This window comes from Pan troglodytes, chromosome 11 (genome assembly GCF_028858775.2).
Source record: "Pan troglodytes isolate AG18354 chromosome 11, NHGRI_mPanTro3-v2.0_pri, whole genome shotgun sequence".
In the NCBI taxonomy this organism is placed as follows: Eukaryota; Metazoa; Chordata; class Mammalia; order Primates; family Hominidae; genus Pan; species Pan troglodytes.
The window spans coordinates 40,321,010-40,346,501 of record NC_072409.2 but is presented as its reverse complement, the minus strand read 5'-3'; the positions used below and the strand labels follow the sequence as shown (position 1 = coordinate 40,346,501).

At 51.2% G+C, this 25,492-nt stretch overlaps 1 protein-coding gene across 2 annotated transcripts in view; it reads right to left on the bottom strand.

Moving 5' to 3' along the window:
- The window catches only part of CORO2A (coronin 2A), a 71,463-nt gene extending 47,931 nt beyond the window's left edge, over positions 1–23,532 (bottom strand). Inside the window, exon 1 of one of the 2 annotated variants that reach the window (XM_520144.8) lies at positions 23,304–23,532. The gene's annotated coding sequence lies outside the window, so the exon portion shown is untranslated. The remainder of the gene's footprint in view (positions 1–23,303) is intronic. The other variant, XM_009456983.4, reaches the window with a different exon arrangement.
- Positions 23,533–25,492: the final 1,960 nt, after the last annotated feature.

Below are 25,492 nucleotides of genomic sequence, written 5' to 3'. Positions count from 1 at the left end.
GACCATCACCAGCGAGGCAGAAGCGGTCTGCAGCCAGCAAATGCAAACAGCAAATGCAAAGAGTCCCGTCCTCAGGTCTCCGCCTTCCCCGCCCCCGCGCCGCCCATCCTTCTGGTCCAGCACAGATGCATCTCTGCAGGCCCACAGGAAGTACAGATTGAGTCAGAGAGCAAACCAAGACAAGGCCTCTTTCTTCCTGATGAGATTAGGCCTGAGGGAGTGCCTCCTCCCCACATCTGACACTGCCCAGAGCCACCGTCCCTGGGCGGGCCACCTCCTCCTGCCCTGCCTCCTCCCCAGCCCTGCCCCTACGGCCCCCACCTGCTCTCTACCCCTCTCCCAGGCCATGCCAAGGCCTGAGCAGCCTTCTCTCTTGGGGACTCAGGCCTCGCATATTCCACCCCCAACTCTGGCCCTGCACTTTCCCTTAAAACGCACCCCGGGTCCCCTCTGTCCTCAGGATAAAGTCCTCTGCTGGACTTGGGTTTTGAGGTCCCTACGTTCCCCCTGAGTCTTTGACCTCCTTCTCATCTCCACAGACCTGTTCTCTGAGACAAACTGGTCTGTCTGCTCTCCCCTCAAAGCATCGTGGTTTTCAAAAGAGAAGGGGAGAAGCAAAAAGAAAATAAAAAAGCATCATTTTCCCAGATAATCTGTCTTTGCTCATGCCCCTTCCCTCTGCCTAGAACTAAGCCAGCTCAGGTAAGTCGCTGGGTGGCTCTTAGCAGGGCTCTTAGAATGCCCCTTCCTGTCACCCCACCTTCCTGGCCCAGCTCCAACAGAACCACCTCCGAGGAGCCTCCCCAGCTCTCAGACTGAGCAGTCTCTCCATCCCATGCGGTCCCATCCTGACATTTGGGGAGGTAGCCAAAGGCAGGGAAAAAGAAGGCACCAAGTTCAAGCCCTGGACCCCTATTTGTCTCTGTGCCATAGCATTAGAGTATCCTCATATTTTTCTCATAGAATCTAGAAGATTAAATGAAATAATGTATGTAAAAGACCTTGCATGTGTCTGGCACAAAGTAGGAGCTCAGCCCATGGAAGCGCCCCTCGTCTCCTCCTTTCCTGCCCACTGTGTTTTCCTTCTCTTCCTTCCTCCCCCACCAACACACCCATAGGACTGTCAACCTTAGACGGTTCTCCCCTTCTGCTGTGCCCACCTACAGCCCTGTGGGTACCCAGGGGGAGGCCAACCTGACTCCTAGCTTGAGCTTTCACTCACACCAGCAGCTTCTTCTGAACCCCTCCTTGGGGTGGTAGGAGCCAAGGGGCTGGGCCCATCACTGTCATAGCAGTTGTGCTGGTCAGGCTGGAGAATCCTAATTCTTTTATTGTTGTTGTTTTTTTGAAACAGAGTCTTGCTCTGTCACCCAGGCTGGAGTGCAATGGCGTGATCTTGGCTCACTGCAACCTTTGCCTCCGGGGTTCAAGTGATTCTCCTGCCTCAGCCTCCCAAGTAGCTGGGATTACAGGTGTGCACCACCACGCCTGGCTAATTTTTGTATTTTTAGTAGAGCAAAGGGGCTTCACCATGTTAGCCAAGCTGATCTTGAACTCCTGACCTCAGGTATCTGCCCACCTTGGCCTCCCAAAGTGCTGAGATTACAGGTGTGAGCCACCGAGCCTGGCCGAGAATCCTAATTCTGACACCAATTCGCTCCATGACCTTGGGCAAATCTCGTCCCCTCTCCCGCTTTCTGAGTTTCTATCCATATAATAGTAACAGCCCTGCCCTGCCCACCTGTTAGGATGGTCTGTGGAGGGTGCTGCAGCCTGCACACACCAGACACACACAGGACCGCAAGGGTGACAGAGCTGTCCAGCCGTCAGCTGTCCTGAGAAGGTCTTGTCCTGCCTGGACCTTTTGGAGACAGAGCAGAGCTTCTTTCTGTTTAATCCCCCAAATCAAGCCCTGACCAAAACTCCACACAGGTTTACTGCCCCACAATCTCCTTATCTGGGAGTTTCGAGCGACAAGGGTCACTGGGGATTTTCCAAGACACCTCCAGGAGGCTGAAAATCTGGCAGCTCCACTCCCTGCTCACTGTCCACTTTCTGGCACAGAGCTTTCAGACCTGTCTTTGGACAGAGAGGGACACTGAGGCTCAGAGAGGAAGCGCGCCTTGCTTAGGGTCCCACAGTCAGCCCGAGGCAGGGCTGAAGCTCTGTAACTCTGGTCCTGGGGTGGGCATCCAACCAGGGGTCCTGCATTCTGTTCTCAGCATGGACCCACAAATCAGCCCTCACTCTGCCTGCCTCAGGGACCTGGGGCCCAGAGTCAGTTCAGCCAACATCATTGGTGCCCACTCTGAGCCTGATGCCATGCTGGGCACTGTAGGGGAGATGCATGGGCAGACCCAGACAGCGTCACTTATGGGGGAGCTCAGAGGATGGGGGAGGCCCCCACGTAACCAGCAAGCTCAATTCAGGGTCATCAGGGCTAAAGCCAGTGCTGCAAGTTGCAGCAGGGAGATGGAAATCTGGGGAGTCAGGGAGGGCCCCCGGGAGGATACGACTGAGCTGAGCCTTCAAGGCCAAGTAGAGCAAGCCCAGCAGAGGAGGGAAGGGGAGGCATGGGGTGGAAGGCGCTGTGCTAGGTCATGCCTGTCTGTGGTGTGCAGAGATGGAGCCAGGAGCTTGCAGCGCGGGGGTGGGGAGGCTGGGTCTGAGCAAATGCAGGCCAGCAGTGGGGCCGCCGCTGGGAGAGGAGCTGGGGGCGCAGTGCTGAGGAGGTGGCACCTGAGACAGTGGGGAGGCATCAAAGTTTGAAACTAGGGGTGTGACATGGTCAGAGCCGAAATAGACTTAACCCCTGCAATTAGGAAGTTAGGACATTGAGCCTGGGAAACGATTTCTTTCCTCAACTTTGGGCTGGTATCGAAGGAAGAAATAAGTGGGTTTCATTTCATGTCCAGCTCCAGTGGGCTGGAGGGGTTGTGGAACCCCATGAGGAGGAGGGGGAGAATTCTGAGGCCTTCCGTGCTTGGACTCAGGAGGAAAAGGGTGTGACTGCCCTGGGACAAGAGTCCCCAGATATGACTGAAGGCCTGCCTGCTCCTGCAGATGCTGGAAGCCCCACACCCCACTTCTGAGCTCGGCACCCCCACCCCACTTCTGAGCTCAGCCCCACGCCCCACTTCCAAGCTCAGCCCCACACCCCACTTCTGAGCTTGACCCCACACCCCACTTCCAAGCTCAGCCCCACACCCCACTTCTGAGCTCGACCCCATGCCCCACTTCCAAGCTCAGCCCCACACCCCACTTCTGAGCTCGACCCCACACCCCACTTCCAAGCTCGACCCCACACCCCACTTCCAAGCTCGACCCCACAGCGGGAAGTGGATGGGAAGTTCTTTTCCGCTACTCTCTCACCTGCTTGTTAACATGGAGATAAATGCCTCTGCTCACCCTTAATCAGTTCCCCAGGCAGAGTCTGCAACAGCTGGCAGGAGAGGATGGCGAGGTACCTCCTCTTTGCTTCCAGCCTCCAGGGGCTCCACCTAAATTGTTTGTTCAGGCTGGGCCTGCAGGCCAGGAAGGCAGGAGGCCAGACTGATTGCCCTTCTCAAATTTCAAGTGCCAGCAGCCTGGGTTTATGAGGATGAAAAGAGTCCAGCAAAGATGTCAGTGCCCCTGTGGGAAAGGCACTTCTGCCCGCAAGACTGGCTGTGAGGACAGGTGACAGCATCACATTTACATGTGTTTGCCCGCTGTGTCACAGCAGAGCATCTGAGGGTGCTCAGAGTCACCTGGAGGGCTGGAAAAAAACAAACCCAGGTGGTGGCTCATGCTTGTAACCCAGCACTTTAGGAGGCCGAGGTGGGAGGATCGCTTAGGGCCAGGAGTTCCAGACTAGCCTGGGCAACACAGTGATTCTGTCTCTACAAAAAACAAACAAACAAACAAACCCCGATTGTTGGGCCCCACCCTAGAGTTTCTGATTCGGCAGCGTGGGTGAGAGCTGAGAGTCTGCACTTCCACCAAGTTCCCGGTGACTAGGAAGCCGCTGGGCTCACTGCTCTACAGCCCAGCTCTATGATTCACAACTATCGCTCAGTTTACCCCTCACAACCACCTGGGGGTGCGGAGGATTATCTCCACTTCGTGAGTGTGGCTGGGGCACTCTGCAGAGCAGCGGCGTCAGTTTTCTGAGGTTACACGATTAATAAGCAGCAGGAACTCCTGTCCAAATTCCAAGGGCTCCATGAGCACTCAACCACCCCCCAACTCGGTGGCCACTGCGGCTCTGCTCCTTGGCTTGCTTTCTTAAGTCTTCTTCTCAACATATAAATTGCATGCTCTGAGGCCAGCACTCCGGAACTGGGAGTCCCAATCCTCCTCATCCTCCTTCTCATGGTGCTCCACAGCTGGAACAAAATCCACCTATTGCGTCTGCTGTCCCATAACAGCTTCGCAGCCCAGTACACGTGCTTAAGATACGGGCTTCAGAGTCAGAGAAACCTGGATCCAAATCCAGACTCACTTCCCTTCTCTAAGTCTTGGTACTACATCGTCAGGTTGCTGTGAGATGAGCAAGGAGCTTAAGAGCATGCAGCCCTTGGTCCGGGTGTGGTGGCTCACGCCTGTAATCTCAGCACTTTGGGAGGCTGAGGCGGGCAGATCACCTGAGATCGGGAGTTCGAGACTAGCCTGACCAACATGGAGAAACCCCGCCTTTACTAAAAATACAAAATTAGCCGGGCGTGGTGGCGCATGCCTGTAATCCCAGCTACTCGGGAGGGAGAATTGCTTGAACCTGGGAGGTGGAGGTTGCTGTGAGCCGAGATTGCGCCATTGCACTCCAGCCTGGGCAACGAGAGTGAAACTCTGTTCCCCCGCCCACCCCCCCGCCAAAAAAAAAAAAACAAAAAACAAAAAACCAAAGAGCGTGTAGCCCTGGCCCATGGTAAAGTTCTCAATAAACGGTAGCAACCAGTGGGCCAAGGCAAGCATTTGAGTAGCTTTCCTAAACCTCTCTGTGCCTCAGTTCCCTAAGCTGTAAGCTGGGGTCCATGATAGCACCTACCTTATAGAGGAGATGTTCATTCATATAAAGTGCCTCAGAGCAGTGCTTGGCAAGGGCCCAGCCAGGTGTTAGTCTCCTACATGTATGTTCCTGTTTTGTCAAATATATTTCAGTCTGAACATAAGCTCTTCACTGACACATGTAAACAAAAACATTAAAGAATAGAGTAGGCTACTGTGAAATCAAAATGTAAAAATCTTGGCAGTGATGGCGATATGGTTTGGCTCTGTGTCCCCACCCAAATCTCATCTTGAATTGTAATCCCCAAGTGTGGAGGGAGGGGCCTGGTGAGAGGTGATTGGATCATGGAGGCGGTTTCCCCCAGGCTGTTCTGGTATTACTAAGGGAGTTCTCATGAGATCTGATGGTTGAAAAGTGGCAGTTTCCCCTGCGAGTTATCTCTCTCCTGCAGCCCTGTGAAGAAGGTGCCAGCTTCCCCTTCACCTTCCGTCATGATTGTAAGTTTCCTGAGGCTCCCCAGCCATGTGGAACTGTGAGTCAATTAAACCTCTTTCCTTTATAAATTACCCAGTCTCAGGTATGTCATTATAGCAGTGTGAGAGTGGACTAATACAGATGGCTGCACAATGGGAATGTACGTCATGCCACGGAATTGTATACTTAAAAATGGTTAAAATCGTAAACTTTGCTATGTATATATCACCATCATTAAAAAAATAATAAAGAAAAGAGAAATGACAGCACCTAGGTATCAGCCCACAGCTTTCCTGAACTCCCTGGCAGCTACATCTCTGCTTCCATGTTGATTTCCACAGAGCTCCTACTTCTTTTAGCCCTTCCTGACCCTTGACCTTAGAGTTGGTCCCTGATGTGACTTCAAAAGCAGGGGGTGGGGTGCGGGATGGCCCTCCCTGTCCGCTTCCCCTTTCACTCCTGGCTATTCAGGGCCATCTCTGCCAGGGCCCCAGCAGAGGGGCTCAGTAGGGTGGGGAGGCCTTGCTATTTCCCCAGACACCGGGAGCCTCCCTGCTTCAGGACATGCCTGGACGATATTTCCCCAGGCCCCTGGCAGAGTCGTGGCTCTTCCCACCAACCTCCCTCCTCCTGGTGAAGGAAGGGCCCCTTGAGGGACCAGGGACCCCCTAATTAGCACCAACTCCCACTGGGCTTCAGCAGGGAGCCCTGCTCTGTGCAGGGAGGGCACATAGATATTCCAAGGCCAGTGACCCGGCTCCAGTAGGCTCTGCCCCCTTTTGCTGTGCGATGCTGTGAAAGCCCCTCTCTGGGCTCCAGTGTCTCAACCCATTAAATGGGCATGGGCATCCCTGCCTGTCACCTTCCAGAGGCTGTAGGGAGGCTCTGAGGAAGAATGGATGCAGAGGGGCTGGTTTATTTATTACACAACACAATCGCATCGAGAGGCAGCAGCACAGTGGCTACTGACGTGGTAGGGAACCCGCCTGCCGGGCTCAGACATCAGCCCTGCCACACACCAGCTGGGAGACATTGGGCCGGTTATCTACCTCTCTTGGCCTTGGGTTTTCTCATCCATAAAATGGGGATGATAACAATAAATGAGTTAATATCTGTCAAGCACTTAGAACCCAGCCTGGCACATGGTAAACTCAAAGTAAGTATTTGTTAAATAACTAAACTCAAAATAAGTAAATAATGGTAACCTTTATTGAGTACTCACTGTGAGCCAGGCACTGTCCTAAGCTATTTACCTGTATTCATGGATTGAAATGAACATTTAATAAAAATGAATATGGGCTTTGAACAGGGCTTACAGATTAAACTAGAAGCACAAAGTGTTCATGGTCCTTTATTTTTCCTCAAAGCGGCAATATCAAAAGATCTAAACATTCGGCGGGGGGTGAGGAGTGTCACCTGTGCTGGGAGGCACCAAAACCCTCTGAACCGAATGAAAGCAGAGAAAGCCTTGTGCCCCTTATCAACCCATGAGTGTTGATTTAGAATCTAAAGCTCTAATTCTTCAGTTTTTAGCCAGACCCACTAATTCTCTCCCAAATGATATTACATCTAGGGGCAAGCACCAAATACAATACCCCAGAATTCTGCCCTTCTTTCCCCAGCACCCCACGTAAAGAGTCTGATGGTTTTGGCTCGTACCAGTCTAGTGATGGGAAGCTCACCCCTGCTGGGGGAAGATGTGCTCAACCAGTGGACTTCCTCGCATCTACTGAACAGAAACCTACAATTTTCCCCACTGCCCTATCTGTTCCTGGAGCCCCGCCAGCCACATCCATTGTTTCTGCCCCTTGACAGCCTTCCAGAGATTGAAGACCTCTTAACTCAGGTCCCTGGGATGGCTCCACTGGGGGGTGGGGGTTTCTTGTGTGACTCGGTTTCCCATGTCCTCCCCATTTTGGTTGCCCATATGCTCCAAGCTCTCCCCATCTTCCAGGTTATACTCGAACTCTGCAGATGGGGGCTGAGAACTCCTCAGTAGAGCAGGTCCCCAAAAGGATCCCAGATGTCACATCTCAGAACAAAAGCACTAGCCAGACCCCAAGAGATCGTGGGGTACAGAAAGAGGAAATGGAGTCAGCATGCCAAAGGCCACCCACACAGGGCAGAACCAGGAACAAGATCCAGGTCTCCAGCCTCCCAGTCCAAAAGAGTACGCTAAAACACAGAACACAGTCCTGTCCTCCTGTACCTGGATACAGTACCAAACATTTTTGTTCCTTATCTGTGTTGCTCTAAGTAATAGTGGAAACTCGTTTGTGGAGGGACAAATTCCAAAGATGGTTAGGAAAGAAAGGCCTTATAATTGTGAGCTCAGGGGTCATTGGCCTTATCTAGGCTCTCCTGGACTCACACCTTTGAAAGGTGAACTGTGTTTCTCCAGAGAGTGCTTTAGGCTGGGAATGATGGCAGATCTTAGGTCTTTTCTGCTAGAAAGGCCGGCAGAGCATCAGCAGCCCCCACGATGCGAGGGGAAAACTGGAGCACATTCACTCCACCCACATTTTCCAAGTCCCCAGCTGGAGATAGCCCCTGTGCTGGGCTCTGTGGATGGAGGTATTCCCATGGGGTCTCTCCCCTTGGGAATGGGTAGAAAAATAGGGAAATCCTATTCTACTGGAGCAACGCTTGATCACAAATGTGGTGGCGTGTTAGAGGTAGCAGGAGCAAGGAAAAGACCAGGAGGTTAGAGCAATGGGCTCCAAACTTTGTTGTTTTTTTTTTTTTTTTTTGAGACGGAGTCTGGCTCTGTCACCCAGGCTGGAGTGCAGTGGCACAATCTTGGCTCACCGCAACCTCTGTGTCCCAGATTCAAGCGATTCTCCTGCTTCAGTCTCCAGAGAAACTGGGATTACAGGCATGTGCCACCACACCCGGCAAATTTTTTTGTATTTTTAATAGTGATGGGGTTACACCATGTTGGCCTGGCTGGTCTTGAACTCCTGACCTCAGGTGATCTCCAAACTTTTTTGATCATTCACTCCTTCCACAAGAAAAAAACAAACTGAGCTCACACCCCATTATCTTATATTATATACAAGTAATCATCATCAACCTCGCAAGACAAAATGTATACACAGAGTGAGATTCATCACTAACCAGAGTGACTGTAAATATCTATTTCAAAGTGTCCCCTAACATAAACAAACAAACAAACTTGAGCTGACAAACTTGTCAGACTTATTAGCTTGTCACTGTTTTTGTCCTGGGTCTTGTAGCTGATGAAGTGACTGCAATAGAAACCCCAGTGTTAATTCTCTCACTTTTTTTCTTTTTTAAATTTATTTTTATTAAAAACATTTTTTTAGAGACAGAGTCTCGCTCTGTCGCCTAGGCTGGAGTGCAGTGGTGCCATCATAGCTCATTGTAGCCTCCAACTCCTGGACTCAAGCAATCCTCCTGCCTCAGCCTCCTGAGTAGCTGGGACCACAGGCATGAGCCACCATGCCCGGCTAATTACTAAACTTTTCCTTGAGGCAGGGATTTGCTATGTTGCCCAGGCTTGTATCAAACTCCTAGCCTCAAGTGATCCTCTCGCCTTGGCCTCCCAAAGTACTGGGATTACAGGCCAGCACTCAACCTCTTCCATTTCCTTGTCTTCATGTACTAGCATTATTAGCGTAGTAAGTAAGCACTGCTAACAAGTCACAATTTTTCAGTACGAATCTTTAAAAACCACGTGTCCATTTTGTAAGCGCTAGTTAGCTTAAAGTGGTGAATACAATTTGTAAATCCAATCTGGATTAATTAGTCTGGATTAACCTGGATTAATAAACCAGGTTAATTAATTGGGATAACTTGCCAAAAACAGACTAAAGAGTAAGGGAGTCCTCATTACCCTTTCTCAGAGTGTTTCCCCTTCTCTCTGGAGACTCCTGGACCACATGAGACAGGAGACTCCTGGACCACATGAGGCTGCCTGACACCCCAGCTGGCGAGTGTGTCTCCGCCTGGCAAATGTGAGTAAAGCTGAATTCTTTGTTCTATTTGTTTAGATATTTTTTCCTGCACCCCAATGTGCATCTTGCATAGATCACTTTGGAGGCAATTGGGATAGAAGATGAAGAGAGTCGGAGATAATTTTTAAGCTCAAAGGATGGCAGAAATGATCTAGTCTACCCTTCACTTTGCAGGTGAGGAAACAAGAACCTGAGAAGGGATGTGACTTGTCCAGGGTCACCTGGCTGGTCAGTGGCAGATCCTGGAGAGAATGCAAATCTCTAGGCCTTGATGCTACAAATGGTCATCAGCTGCTAAAAGTGGTCACAGTCTAGCTCTTTACTGGTCCTTTTACTTTACTGGTCCTTTTACTTTACTGTGCCTCTTGGTTGGGTTCACTCTGAAGCCTCAGTTTCCTCATCTGTAAAATGGAACGAATCAAACCAGCTCTTGGGCTGCTGTTTGAGTGCCGGTAAAGTCTCGCTGACATCTGTGGACTGGGAAGAAACCCTTCCCTAGGCTCTGGAAGGTCCTACTTGAGTGTCTGAGATCTGGGACCGCTAGAGCATGAGGATTCTGCCTCTGCCTACCAGCCACAGCAGTGACCCCGCAGGACGCGGAGACCCTGCTGCCCAGCATTGTGCTGGCCTGGGCCTGGCGTGTTGGTGGGCAGCTGTGGACATGAGTCCTGGGTCTCATGAAGCAATGACCTGCAATCCTGCTCCTATCTCTCATCCTCCCCATCTTCCAGGTCCTTCCTGCCTCCTCCAGGCTGTCCTCATCTCAGATCCCACCTCTCTAAAGCTGAGACCCCACTTGGGCTACTGGTAGATGGCAGCATCCTCTATTCCAAAACCTTCAATAGCTTCTCAGCTGGGGATTCAAAGCCAAGGTGTGGCCCAGGAGTATATCAAGAAGGGATGTGAGGCAAGCAGGGAAGGGGAAGTGGCAGGGATGAGGGCAGGAGGGAGGTGAGCAGTCGGCCGGGCGCAGACACTCAGGAAGTGCATTTTCAACAGAGAACTTAAAAATAGGCCAGGCGCGGTGGCTCTTGCCTGTAATCCCAGCACTTTGGGAGGTCGAGGCAGGTAGATCACAAGGTCAGGAGTTTGAGACCAGCCTGATCAACATGGTGAAACCCCGTCTCTACTAAAAATACAAAAATTAGCCAGGTGCGGTGGCAGGTGCCTGTAATCCCAGCTACTCAAGAGGTTGAGGCAGGAGAATTTCTTGAACCTGGGAGGCGGAGGTTGCAGTGAGCCGAGATCACGCCACTGCACTCCAGCCTGGGTGACAGAGTGAGACTCCATCTCAAACAAAACAAAACAAAACAAAACAAAACAAAACAAAACAAAACAGCAAACAAAAAAAACTGCCTCAAAGTCTGACATTTTACGATCATAATGTGCCTGCAATTCTAAACAACGTCAGTGCGTCAGTGCTAAAACGCTCCTCCCTGACAGGGCAGGCTGCACCTACCTCCCTGCCCTTGGCGTCTGGCAAATACCTTATACTCTGCCTCTTATACTGAGCCAAACCAGACCCTACGTTCATCGCATCCCATATAGGCCTAGTAAGTTTTCTCCTCTCCAGTCCTTGGGTTACATCATTTCCTTTGCCAGTAATGCCCTATCCACCACTCTGTATGACCGGCTGCTACAAGGCTCAGCTTAGAGAAATGCTCCCTCTTTCAGGAAGTCTTCCTGCAAGCATTCCCATCCATCCCCTCGCAGGCTATGGCTCCCCTCACATCATGTTTTCATCTCCAAAGGAAAACTCAAGAAAGGAACCCACAACACAGAAAACCATACAAGGAGAGTCACTTCTGAGCTATGTGACCTCAGACAAGTCCCGTGGCCTCTCTGAGCCTCAGTTTCATCTCCTTAAAAGAACCATCTCATCTCCAAATACCCTCCTTTCCTTGACCTGCACCATCCCTTCTTTTGACTGCACAGTGAACTCTGTCATTAGGTGAAAATGCTCCACCTGCTTCCAAAGTCACTAATTCAAGCACCCCTCCTGACCGCACCCTCCCCACCTCCAGCCTCCTGTCACCTGCCACATGTGACCAGCCCTTTGCCAGTGTCCCCAATGATGGATCAGTAAAAACAGGTTCAGGCTCGAGTAGAGGGCCCTGGAAGCCACAACCAGAGACCCCCCTCCAGGATGACACAATGCATCAAGCAATGCCCCAACTCCACCACCATGCTCAGCAACACCTTTGCTGAAAGACCAGCTCCAGGGATGGTGTTGGGGCCATGTGATTTCCATGGGCATGTTGTGGAAGGCCATTTCTTGTCCCCAGTAACCTGGGACATCAGCTCACTCTTATCAACACCCTAAAATCCCTCACCCCACTGACTTTTTTTTCACATCATCTGGCAAACCCCAGCACTGGGTGAACCTGGATATCTAAGCTCAGTTGGGAGGAAAATGGTGGACAATAACCAGCCCTGGGCAGGAGGCCCCAGTGGGGTGAAGGCTGCTCCCATGTTGCTTGTGTCCCCCAGCGCGACTCCCTCTGCAAGTCAGGCCATGAGAAGGGCACTGCCGGAAAAGCCAGAACCCACGGGCACCCACGTGGCCTCCTTCTTCTTGTACCCAATGCCAGTCCATCACTAATCCCAGCCTCCTGTCCCACCTTCAAATCATCTCTCTCTCTTGCTTTTTTTTAAGAGATGAGGTCTCACTATGTTGTCCAGGCTGGTTTGGAACTCCTGGCTTCAAGCAATCCTCCTGTCTCAGTCTCCCAAAGTGCTAGGATTATAGGCGTGAGCCACGGTGCCTGGCTCCAAACATCTGTTAAACTTGGTCATTTAGTCTCAGCCACCAACCATCTTGCCCTTGATCTTTCCGAAATATGTAAATGTGAGCAGACCCCTCGGCGGCCATTGTTCTACTTCCCCAGTCTCACCTTGCCCAGGGATCTGAGCTGCACACATCACGGTGCTTTCAGTTCTTCAAAGTCCTGTTTCCTCCAGCCGGAGGGCTTTGGCAAGGCTGTTTCTCCTATGCAGCGTGCCTCCCTCCCCACCCTTGCCTGCTCAGTCCCTACTCATCTTTCAGATCTCAGCTCAAAGTCCTTTCCTTAGAACATCCCATCCATCCCCTCGCAGGCCATGGCTCCCCTCACATCATGTTTTCATCTCCAAAGGAAAACTCAAGAAAGGAACCCACAACAAAGAAAACCATACAAGGAGAGTCACTTCCAAGCTGTGTGACCTCAGACAAGTCCTATGGCCTCTCTGAGCCTCAGTTTCACCTCCTTAAAAGAGCCATCTCATCTCCAAATACCTTCCTTTCCTTGACCGGCACCATCTGTGCCCTGGACTGCAGCCTTTTGCAGTGACCCCGGACTCAGCACATTCTCTACTCTGCACGCCCTTCACTCCTCTCTCCTCCTCCAGATTCTGTGGGACTCTACGATTACTGTCCATCTCCCGTTTGGTCTGTGAGCCCTCAAAGGCGGGCCTGTGTCTGTTTTGCTGTGCTTGGTATCTCTAATGCTTTACATACAGAAAATAATCAATCGTGAACAAAGGTCCTAGTCAAAAAATTACATTGAAAGATAACTTTTTAGGGAGCGAATGAATGGGTCAGTCTGGGTGAGGCTCCAGGATTATCTGTGTGGGGCAGATATCTCTACAGCCTTTCTCCAGGGCAGGCCACACAGGCCGAGCCACTCCTGCAATGGTTTCAACAAGGATGAGGCTAGTGACCCTGCCAGCAAGCTCTCAAAGCTCCTTCCTGTTCATTATCTCCCCAGCCCTCCTCCACACTCCCCACCCCCATTACTCAGAGTACCAGGCTTTTAATGACCAGGCCACTGGAGCATTTCTGAGCTGGCAGTGTGGAGATTCTGTTCTTCCCAAGGGCCAGGACTCAGGAGCCTTTTCTTTGTGGGGTTGGATGAGGAAAAAGAAGTGGAATCTAATTAGACCAGGTTCAAAGCCCAGCTTTGCCTCTTGCTGGCTGCGTGACCTTGCAAATTTACTCAACCTCTCTGGGCTCCTGCCTCCTTATCTGTAAAAAGAGGACAAGACTATCTAGCTACAATGCGATGGTGAAGATTCCATGAGTGAATGCACACTAAGAGTCTAATTGGGGGCCCGCCACATGTCAAACGATTCCAAGACAGTTTTTTACATTTTAACACCTCTGAAACTGGGATGCAACTTATAGTTTCTGTTGCTTTTTCTTTCTTAATGGATTCTAAAATAAGGGTACATCTCACAACAGATAAGCCCTGCCTTGAATGAAATACCGCAGTAGCTTAGATTCTTTACTTCCCTTGCAAAGAGGCTGAAACGCCTGTGAGATGGGATCAAAGACCAAGAACACAAATCGTTAAGGGACAAGCGTCTATTGAGGCCTAGCATTCACCCTGGATCTCCAGAGCTTCACGGAATTTGAAGGCTCAGGCCCTTCCCTGGCCTGGCGCCCCTCTGGATCTGTCTCAGCTGTCCTAGTCTTGCTCAGAAGGCGGCCCAAACTTCAGCAGGACCCTCACCTCTGCCTTCAACCCTCTGTTGCTACTGATGTGGTACATTCCACAGTTGGACAGTTTGGTCACAATGCTACTGTGCTTGCAGCCACCCAAAACCCTAAGTCTTTGTCCCAAGAAAAGAGTCCTAGTTCCCACCTTCAGAAACCCCCACAGACATCTCCTCCAGTGTGACTCCATCAAGCCATCCTTGGACTCTGCTCCCAACTGTTCCGAAGGCCAGCACTGGGGATGTCATCCAGGCCTTACCAAAGTCCTTATGCTGTGAGTGCTGACTTCATCCCTGCAGCCTGCTGATGTCAGACTGGCCTGAGTATCTTATTATCTAAATATCATTATAACTTATATTGCATACATAGTTGGCCCTCTGTATCTGTGGGTCCTGCATCTGTAGATTCAACCAACCTCAGTGGAAAATATTCAAAAAAATTAAAGAAAAATAACAATACAACAATTAAAAAATACAAATTTAAAAATACAGTATAATGGGCCAGGCACGGTGGCTTACACCTGTAATCCCAGTATTTTGGGAGGCCGAGGCAGGCAGATTACTTGAGATCAAGAGTTCGAGACCAGCCTGGCCAACATAGCGAAACCCCATCTCTACTAAAAATGTAAAAAATTAGCTGGGTGTGGTAGTGCATGCCTGTGATCCCAGCTACTTGGGAGGCTGAGGCACAAGAATCGCTTGAACCCGGGAGGCGGAGTTTGCAGTGAGCTGAGATTGTGCCACTATACTCCAGCCTGGGTGACAGAGCAAGACTCTGTCTTAAAAATATGTATATACAGTATAATAACTAGTTACATAGCATTTACATTGTGTTAGGCATTGTAAGTGATCTATAGATGACTTAAAGTATACAGGAGGGTGTGTGTAGGTTACATGTAAACACTATACTATTTTATATCAGGGATTTGAATATCCACAGATTTTGATATCCTTGGGTGTCCTGGAAGCTGAATATTTAGGAATGACTGCACACATATCACCAAAATCTTTACAGAAATAAATTATCTATCAAGTATAAAATTATTTTATTTTATTTTATTTTTAATAGAGGCAATGTCTTACTTTGTTGCCCAGGCTGGTCTCAAACTCCTGGCTTCCCAAAGTGCTGGGATTACCGGGAGGAGCCACCATGCCCAGCCAAAACATTTTAAATGTAGAAAAGACCAAAGAAAACAAAATTCTACCACCTAGTGATAATTAGCTTGATGTCTGTCTGAATATTTTGCTATGTCTGCATGCTGGGGAAAGATTCTTTTCTCATATTCAAACCCAAACAGTCTCATTCCACACATACTACTCTTTATCTCACCGTGACATGGTGGCCCTCTCTCTAAACAGACTGGTTTCTTCATGGCAGCCCCACAGTGCTCCCATCCTCTATCCCTATCCCTGGCAGGTCCCAGGCCTCTACAGGGACGTAGTGCTTTGGGTCTGACGTTGTTCCTCCTCATCCTCAGAGTGGGGCTGTGATCTGTGATGGGGCCATGGCTGCCTTCAGGGACCCCACCAAACAAAGCCACACCCAGGCACAGAAATACTCCAGAGCACTTAAATCAAGGGGTGTGTGGTTAATGGCGGCTGTCTGTCTCTGTCCGATTTGATTGTAGCCCTTTCAAAACCAACTGAAAGTTCTCCCAGCCCCAGATGCTGGCCTGATATTTCCCTAACCCCTAGGGGCTCCAGAAATCACAATGAATAATGAATAGGTAGGTGCCCGGCATTTTGTAGTTCATAAAGCGCCTCCTTACTTTTATCCAATTTAGAGCCTTACAACAAGCCTATACATTAGGCAGGACAGGTATTTATTATCCTCATTTTATAAATGAAGAAACTGACGCTTAGAGAAGTGGAGCAACTGACCCAATATCTTCCCTTATTTTTCTACCCTTCATAGTCTGGCTGTCTCCAAATCACACTAACAACCCAGCTCAGGCATCAGCTCCTCTAGGGAGCCTTCCGTGACCCCCCACTTCCACCCCAGGCTGGGTTAGGTGCCCTCCTGGAGGCCCCACAGCTCCTGGGCTTCCCTATGATAACTGTAGTGCCCCTGCCAGGCCATGGGCCCTTACGGCTGTGACGGGTCTAGCTTGTCTACATTCACACTCCCCAAGCATTAGAAAAACATCAATAGATGGTTGCTGGGGTGAAGATCATTACAATGACTAAGGCAGGAATTATTCTTCCCCTTTTACAGATGAGGACACTGAGTCATAAAGAAGAGTCAAGACTTGCCTAAGGAGCATATCAGTAGCGGGGTCAGCTCTCCTTCTTTAGAGGCCTGGGTTCTTTTGCTCCACTGCATCCCTTGTTGTCCGCAATCTTAGACTCCAAACCATTGCTGGAGGCTTGTATCTGATTTCTCAGGCAGGTCTACCTGGTCAGCCAGGTGTGAAAGGGAGGTTGGCAGGAGGGGGCTCTGTCTGCAGTGGGCTCAATTCCCCAGCCTGGGCCAACACCGTGGTGCAGCCTTAGGAACAGCCACAGGAGTTGCCCAGTTATTGAGCACGCCATAGACCACGCCCTGTGCAAGAACTTCCCTTGCACTTCTTACTTCATCCTGTGGCTGGGGCCGTTATGATGCCATTTTGCAGGTGGGCCAGGAAAGACCCTGGCCCAAGGCCACTCAGTGTCTGAGATGGGGCTAGAAGCCAGGGCTGCATTCCTGGCAGCAGGCAGCCCCAGGAGTTTGCTGGCACCACAGCCAGAAATAAATGCACAGTCAGAGTACAGGAGACAACTCTCAGGGGACCTGCAGTGTGGGCAAAGCCCCAAACTCACCTCCCACCCAGGGCTGGCTGGAGGGACAAGACTCTTGGGCCCAGGGAACACACGCCTGCCCCTGCACTGCCTGTGGGCAGGGTCATGCCATTTGCCAGGGCCCCTACAAACTCCAGGCTCAAGGCCAGGCTAGAAGCAGCTGTCATATCAACCCTGCACAAATGCTCAGCTCCCGATTTCTTATTTGAATGAGACTTCACCTATCTGCTCCTGACTGGCTGATAGATGCTGAGCAAGGCTCCATCTCTTGTTGGGCCTTACTTTACCTATCTGTGAAATGATGCCAGGAGTGGGGTGGCTGGCGGGGGGAGGGGCTAGGTTTGGGGGATGGTATCTTAATGGAACCCACCAACTCTGACATTCCAGGGATGGACTACAGGCAGCAGGGGAAGGTGATTAAGCCCTGGACACTGGTGGCAGATGACATAGATTGAATGTATGATCCTGGGCTAGCTACCCAACTTCCCTGGGGCTCAGTGTTCTCATCTATAAAATGGGAATGATAGCACAAAAAAGACTGAAAGTAAATGTTCATATTGATTATGTGGGATGAGAAGAGGAGAAGATATGGGTAATTTATTTTGTCTGTTTTCCTGCCTTTTTCTAAAATTCTCCATTTTCAAGTGTTTATAATTTTAAAAATGTATTTTCTTTGTAAATTAACTTCATGAGATATCATTTACATATAATATATCCATTTTAAAACGGGAGAAATAATAACAAACAGTATGTACCGTATAGGTTGTTATGGGGATTGGGTTAATGTATATAAAATATTAGATGGTGGTAAGAACTGCTAATAAGTGTTTGTTAAATATATAAGCCCAGGGTCAGCCTGGCTTCCTCCTCATCCTCCTCCTGCTCACCTGGCCTGGACCCCAACCTCTCCCCTAGCACCAAGTTCACTGCCCAGGTCCCACAGCAGCACTCCAGGCCTGGACTATTTCTACAGCCATCTCTCTGCACCTGTCTTCGTCCGTTGCTGCTGCTACAACAAAATATCATAAATTGGGTGCTTTGGCCAGGCGCGGTGGCTCACGCCTGTAATCCCAGCACTTTGGGAGGCTGAGGGGGGCGGATCATGAGGTCAGGAGATTGAGACCATCCTGGCTAACACTGTGAAACCCCGTCTCTACTGAAAACACAAAAACAAAATTAGCCGGGCGTGGTGGTGGGCGCCTGTAGTCCCAGCTACTGGGGAGGCTGAGGCAGGGGAATGGCATGAACCGGGGAGGTGGAGCTTGCAGTGAGCCGAGATCGTGCTGCTGCACTCCACCCTGGGCGACAGAGCAAGACTCCATCTCAAAAAAAAAAAAAAAAAAAAGAAAAAAATTAGCCAGGCATGATGGCGGATACCTATAATCCCAGCTACTCAGGAGGCTGAGATGGGAGAACCGCTTGAACCCGGGAGACGGTGGCTGCAGTGAGCCAAGATCACGCCACTGCACTCCAGCCTAGGTGGCTGGGCGAAACTCCATCTCAAAAAAAAAAAAAAAAAAAAAAATGTAGGTGCTTTATCAACAATAGAAATGTATTTTTCACAGTTCGGGAGGATGGAAGTCCAAGACTAAGACAGCAGATTTGGAGTCTGGTGAGGGCCCACTTCCTGGGTCATAGAATGGCGCCTTCTTACTGTGTCCTCATGTGGTGGAGGAGGTGAGGGTCTCTCTGGGGCCTCTTTTATAAGAACACTAATCCCATTATGAGGGCTCTGCCTTCCTGACCTAATTCCCTCTCAAAAGCCCCACCTCTTAATACCATCACCTTATGGGGTAAGATTTCAACATATGAGCTTTGGAGGAACATAAATATTCAGACCATAGCAATCTCGCAGGAATCACACCAATATTCAAATCTGGCCATGTTCCTACCCAATTCAAAAGCCTTCCATGGCTCCCCGCTGACCCTGGCTGAAAGTCCTAGATTCTCCATAAGACACAGTTTCAATAAGCCACGTAACTTTTCTGTATTTTTGTTTTCTTAATTGGAAAAGCGAGATAAAAAGAGTAGCTCCGTCATACACTCGCAGGATTCCATTGTGAGCATGGTGGGGTACACAGTCTAGCCCAGGGCCTGCCTGCTCCTCTCTTCCTCTTCTCTCGCCATCACTCTGTCCCAGCTCACGCTTCTCTGAACATGCCAGGCATGGTCCCGCCTCAGGGCTTTTGCCCCAGCTGTTCCCTCCACCTGAATGGCTGTTTCCCCAGAAATGAGCCTGACTCACCCCTCTCCTTCAAGCCTTTGCCTAAAAATCACCTTCTCAATGAGGCCCCCAGCCCACCCTAGTTAAAACTGCCCCCTCACACACCCTAACCCCTCCTATGTTCTATTTGCTCCATCTCATTTATCACTGATTTTATTTATCACCTATTCATCTATTTTATTTATTGTTTTTCATCTGTCTTCCCCCCATCTGATTGTAAGCTCTTTGGGGGAAGATCTTTCTGGTTTATTTTGTTTAATATCAGCGCCTTCCCCCTTTCCCCAGCACTTAGAAAATACCTAGTACAGGTCAGGTGTGGTGGCTCACATCTGTAATCCCAGCACTTTGGGAGGCCGAGACAAGCGGATCACTTGAGGTCAGGAGTTCGAGTCCAGCCTGGCCAACATGGCGAAACACTGTCTCTACTGAAAATACAAAACTAGCTGGTGTGGTGGCACGCACCTGTAATCCCAGCTACTCAGGAGGCTGAGGCATGAGAATCACTTGAACCCAGGAGGCAGAGGCGGAGGTTGCCGTGAGCCGGGATCATGCCACTGCACTTCAGCCTGGGAGACAGAGCGAGACTCTGTCTCAGAAAACAACAACAACAACAAAAAACAACAACAAAAACAAAACAAAAGAAACAAACAAAAAAACTAGTACAATGTAGGTGCTTAATAAATACTGGCTGAATGACTAATGGAATGAATGAACATAAAGCACTTAGGACAGAATTAGGCAGGCGGTAAACCCTCAATGAATGTTAGCTATTATTATTACTGTTAGTGATTCTTCAAAGTGAGGCTCCCATGTCCCTCCTCCTTGACTTCTGCAAGCTCATAATCACACCTTCCTTGTCCCCACCACACCCTGCCAATCTCTCAATTATAGTAAGGAGCACACCGCTCTTTAAATACCTGTATATCTTTTTCCATTTAGGCTGAACCAAATGAAATTGCCATTTCTTGTAAGTCAAAAAAAGTCACATACTGGCCGTTTCATGTGGTTTAACCTAGTAAGTTTCCCATAGCAGCCTGCAGACCCCCAGGAGGCACAGTTTGACCACAGAAGCAAAGTCACCTATTCCTGGCCCTTTAGACCAGGTGTGATTGCAAAGCACGTCCAATCTGTTCTGAAGGAGGCAAGGCATGGATTATAGACTTAAAACACAAGAAGGTTCTGCTGAATTATTTTCTGGACCTCCTGAGATTTGACAGAGAAGATAAAAACACACCAACTTCTAAAACGATCCAGCTTCTGGCCATTTTGAAATAGCAAAGGTTTAAGGCTGAAACCCCTCGGTGGGGAGCTAGCTACCTGCCTCTAAGGGGATTCATTTAATGAATCTCCTTCCAATCTCGGCTTTGCTACTGAGATTTGTTCACTCTAAGAGGTTGGCTGTCAGAGCTCAAACAAATTCAGCAACTGCTGAGTCTACCCCCATTTCACAGATGGAGAAAGTGAGGTCCAGAGAGGGGAACGGATCGGCCCAAGGTCACACAGTAGGGAAGAGGAAGACTTCAATCTGGAATCTATGTCTGCTGACTTTAGTCTCATGGTCTTTATTCTGGATTAAACTGTTTCTATGCTGGCCAGACTCCAGTAATGTAAGCTTCAGTGCCACTATTTTTTAAGCTGTATTTGTCAAATGAAATGTTTATTAAGCCCCAGATAAAACTGAACACTTCTTCACTAGACGGCAACTTCTTTATGTTTTTTTTTTTGAGATGGAGTCTCGCTCTTGTCGCCCAGGCTGGAGTGCAGTGGCACAATCTCGGCTCACTGCCACCTCTGCCTCCCGGGTTCAAGTGATTCTCCTGCCTCAGCCTCCCGAGTAGCTGGGATTACAGGCATGTGCCACCACACCCGGCTAATTTTTATATTTTTAGTAGAGACAGGGTTTCATCATGTTGCCCAGGCTGGTCTCGAACTCTAGACCTCAGGTGATCCGCCTACCTTGGCCTCCTAAAGTGCTAGGATTACAGGCATGAGCCACTGTGCCTGGCCAGAAGACAACTTCTTACAAATAACAGCACTACATATGTCTCTCTCCCTAGTTACTTCCTTAGGATAAAGTCCCCAAAGTAGCCGGCTAAGGGCAAAGGGCAAATATGGTCATTTTCATGATAACAGGCTGCCAGGTTGCTCTGCAAAATTAAATGCCACAGGCGAATCCCTATAGCCTTGCCAGCACAGAGTTTCATCTTTTTATTTTTATTTTTGCTAATTTTACAGGAATAAATACAGACTGCTTTCATTTATTATATGTTACGTGTTTTTTTTGGAGAAAAAAAGGCACTCCAATCTTGGAATCAGGATCCCTGGGCTCGGCTGCTGGTTTGCTGTGTGACCTTTGCCCAGTCACATCCCCTCTGGCGACAGGGGATGCCTATCTGTAAAATGAGGGGGTTGAATGAGACGACGTCTGAAGGCTCCTTTCAGCTCAGACATTCCATGATTCCATGGTGCATTTAAAAATTATTAGCAATTAAAGTCATAGCATGACTTTTTAATAACCAGAATCTGCCATGCTCCTAAATCAGGCCAAAAAGGCTTGAATTAGGCAAGCAGGAAAACAGGGCCCAGATTATACATGTGTCGAGATGACAGGAGACCCAGGTAGCACTTAAGCCTGTGCGTCGGAGCTGGGTTCATGGGCCAGCACATATACTTTGCCTGCTTTTACGAGGGGATAATAACACTCATTTGTGGTCCAGCTCCCAGTCCTGTGCAGCTCCGCCATGGCCGCAGGGCAAGGTCATAGGCACTACTTCAGCCCTAGAATTCCATAGACTTTCAGTCCAAGGTAGCTCACCCCCAGGTTCTGCTTGAATACCTGTGATGACAAAGAGCTCACTACCTGTCCAGGGGCCTCCTGCCCTCTTTTGGCTGTTAAGAAAATCCCTGGGTGCGGGGCAGGTCATGAAGGGGACAAGAAAGACCAGGAGGCTGAGAAGTGATTCCTAGAAACTGCTCCCTCAAACAGGGCAGGCATCAGGGAGGTGGAGAAGAGGCCCCATGGGGCAGGAAAGGCCTGCAGAGGGGCTCCGGCTCTCCTCACTCCGGACCTCTCAGACGGTCCCCAGGAGGGGCAGGAAGCTGGGGAGACACATTCCAGTCCTGATGCACAGGTGGGTTCTGAACAAGCCCCAGGAAAGCCGAGGCCCCACAGCCTGCTCCAGGGCAGACACCTCGGCTCCCTCTTCTTGCCTTGGCTCCCTGGGATCTGATGGGAGAAACTGCTGGGCCTGGGGCTGCTGGGTCTGGAGATGAGCATATTTAAGGGACCTGATCACTGCCCCAGGGTGAGGGAGGAAGGGTCAGAGGTTGTTTGTGTGTCCAGAGCAGGACCAGCAGGAGAGGCAGTGACTGGGTAGCAGATTCCAGCTTGGTTTACAACTAGTGAGATTCCTATCACAAGGAGTGTGCAAGGGGGCAGCAAGACCTTCCAGAGGGGATCTTACAGAGGGGCTGGGCCAGATGCCATAGGTCTTCTTTACCTAGGGAGCCTGGGACCACAGTCCCTCAGACCTGTGCTCTGCCCCATCCCTTAATGCCACGCGGACACAGCCCCTTGGCACTGTCACCCCTCTGAGGTCCAGGCGTGGCCGCCAGTCAGCCCTTGTCACACCAGCTAGTGTGTGTCACACCTTATCACACACTAGCTCTGGGACACAGAGCTAGGCACTAGCACCTGGCCCGGGTGGGGAAGGGGAAGGAGCTGTCCTATACCACTCACTAAATCGAGGTGCCTACGTGGGGCTGGTCCAGGCAGTCGTGCCGCCAGGAGTCCAGCCACCTCCAACCTAGGGCTCCTCCAGCCCCAGACGAGCAAACCCTCTTGGCGGGCCGGCTGATGCCCCACATGCACGCCCAGGCCGGCTTGGCGGGGACCCGGGGATGCCCCCCACCCCACCGTTTCCTGTACCAGGAAGCTGAGGCCCAGCAGGTAACGCAGCCAAGAGGGGGAGGGTCCCGACAAGAGTCCCATGGAGCACCCGGGCCACAGCAGGGGCCTGTCGGGACCGGCTGGCCGCGCCCAGAGTGAGCTTCCCTCACCGCGGGCAGGAGGGGTGGGCGGTGCAGACAGTGCTCATGAGGGCAGCGAGCCGTCGGGAGCCCGGACCTCGAGGCGGCCCCTCCCAACAACCCCGCGAGAAGGGGGCCACCAATGAGCAAGCTATCCTGACGGGGAAACTGAGGCCTGGAGAGGAGCAGTGCTTTGTGCAAGGTCACGCAAAGGGGCTGAAAGCCAGGTCCCCCGCGCTCCGAGCCCCGCATCCCTCCCTCTCCGGGAGCTGCAGCCGAGGGGGCGCAGCGCGCACGTCCCGCCCGACGCCCCCATCGCGCAGACCGGGAAGGCACGGCCAGCGGCGCAGGGCCGCCCTACCTTGATGACTGCCGCGCAGGTGGCGGTGGCGGCGGCGGCGTCCAGCTCCGGCTCCGCGCTCCTCGCCGCCCGCCGACTCCCGGCGCCCAGAGCCGCCGCCGCCTCCCCCTGCAGCCCGGCGGGCGGGGCCGGAGGGCGGGGCGGGGGCCTGGCCCAAGGTCCGCCCTCTCGCCCGCCCCGCGGGTCCGCCCTGGCCACCCTTTTCCGCCCCCACGACCCCGACCGCGCTCCTGGCTCCCCGGGGCGGGTCTCGGGGCGCGCACACGTGCTGGGAACAGGCGCGCACACGCCGCAGTGATTGGGGCGGGCTGCCGGCCACCAGGCGGAGGCTGGGGACAGGCAGAGCCGCCGGCCCCACGTCGCGCCGTGCCCTCGCTGCGTGGTGTGGGATGAGGAACCTGACCTCCCGGAGCCTCAGTTTCCCCCGTTGTGAAATGGAGACAGTAACCGCGTCGGCCTCTTAAGGCTGTTTGAGCCCTGGATGTGACGATCCCGGCCGGGTACAGTGCGCGCGCCGAGCCCGGCCGGGGAAGCCGGGGAAGCGCTCCTTTCCCCGAGCAGTTACAGCGGTTACCGAGGCTTCCCCGTCCGCAGGGAGGAGAGGAGCCGGGAGCGCCGCTGGGAACCGAGGAGGACGCCCTTCCTTCTCTCGGGACCAGCCGGGGGCGCTGCTGCCAGCCTCGCTGGCTGGAGAGCCCTGAGGACACTAGACAATGGGGAGGCCCTACCTTTGGGTACCACCCCCACCTAACACTACTGAGCCACGCACTCCTCTAAGCGCCTTCTGTGCATTACCTCCCTTCACTGTCACACAGGCCTATGAGGTTGATACCATTACTCACCTATTTAACACAAAAGAGCTGAGGCACAGAGATATTAAGTACCTAGGTTAAGATCACCCGGCTAATCATGCAACCCCAGGCAGTATGGCTCCCACGGCTACTAAGCTAACAGCCACTCCACTCCACACCACGTCTGTGAAGAGCTCTTGGTTTTGTTCAGTAGAGACGGGTTATCTTGAGGGCCTTGAACTGCTCCGTGGCACATAGTAACCACTCAATATATAATTGTGGAGTGGATAACAGAGTACACTGTTACTACTTTACATATCTGTATCGTTTCTTCTAAGCTTCTAATAATAGTGGCTTTATTTAGCCACTATTATTACCTCCATTTTACAGATAAGAAAACTGAGGCTTGGAGTGGCAAGGTACTTGGGGAGCTCTTGATTCTCTCCTTAGAATGTGACTCAGCTTCCATTGTCCACTGTACCACCCCCCTGCCCAGAGCTGGACGGGCTCCCTGCCTACCACCCAAAGCCCAGTGTGCAGTATGGTCCTGAAAACCCCATCCTACAGCTCTGATTCAGACCTTCTGGAGCTGGATTGCCCAGCAGGTAGACTGAACGCATGCTTCTGGTGTTAGTGTGCAAGAGTTGGGTATCAAGCATATGGATGGCTGGGCGCAGTGGCTCATGCTTGTAATCCCAGCACTTTGGGAGGCCAAGGCAGGTGGATTGCTTGAACTCAAGAGTTCAAGACCAGCCTGGCCAACATGGTGAAAACCTGTCTCTACTAAAAATACAAAAATTAGCCGGGCGTGGTGGCATGTGCCTATAGTTCCAGCTACTTGGGAAGCTGAGGCAGGATAATCACTTGAACCTAGGAGGTGGAGGTGGCAGTGAGCTGAGATCACATCACTGCACTCCAGCCTGGGCTACAGAGTGGGACTCTGTCTCAAACAAACAAACAAACAAACATATGGATGAAATCAGAACACTGTGGGAATTCTTTATAATCATGGTTTGGTTTTTACTTGAATTACAGCTGGACGGTGGGCACCATGATCTTTCCCAGGCTAAGGCATCTGAATATCTTTGTTGTTGTTGTTTTTGCATGGTTTTGTTCTGTCGCCCAGGCTGGAGTGCAGTGGCACAATCCTAGCTCGCTGCAGCCTCCACCACACAAGCTCAAGCAATCCTCCCACCTCAGCCTCCCGAATGGCTAGAACTACAGGTGCGTGCCACCATGCCCAGCCAATTTTTATATTTTTTGTAGAGATAGGGTTTCACCACGTTGCTCAGGCTGGTCTCCAACTCCTGGGCTCAAGCAATCTGCCTGCCTTGGCCTCCCAAAGTGCTGGGATTACAGGTGCGTGCCACCACGCCTGGCCTTGAATGTCTTAATTCA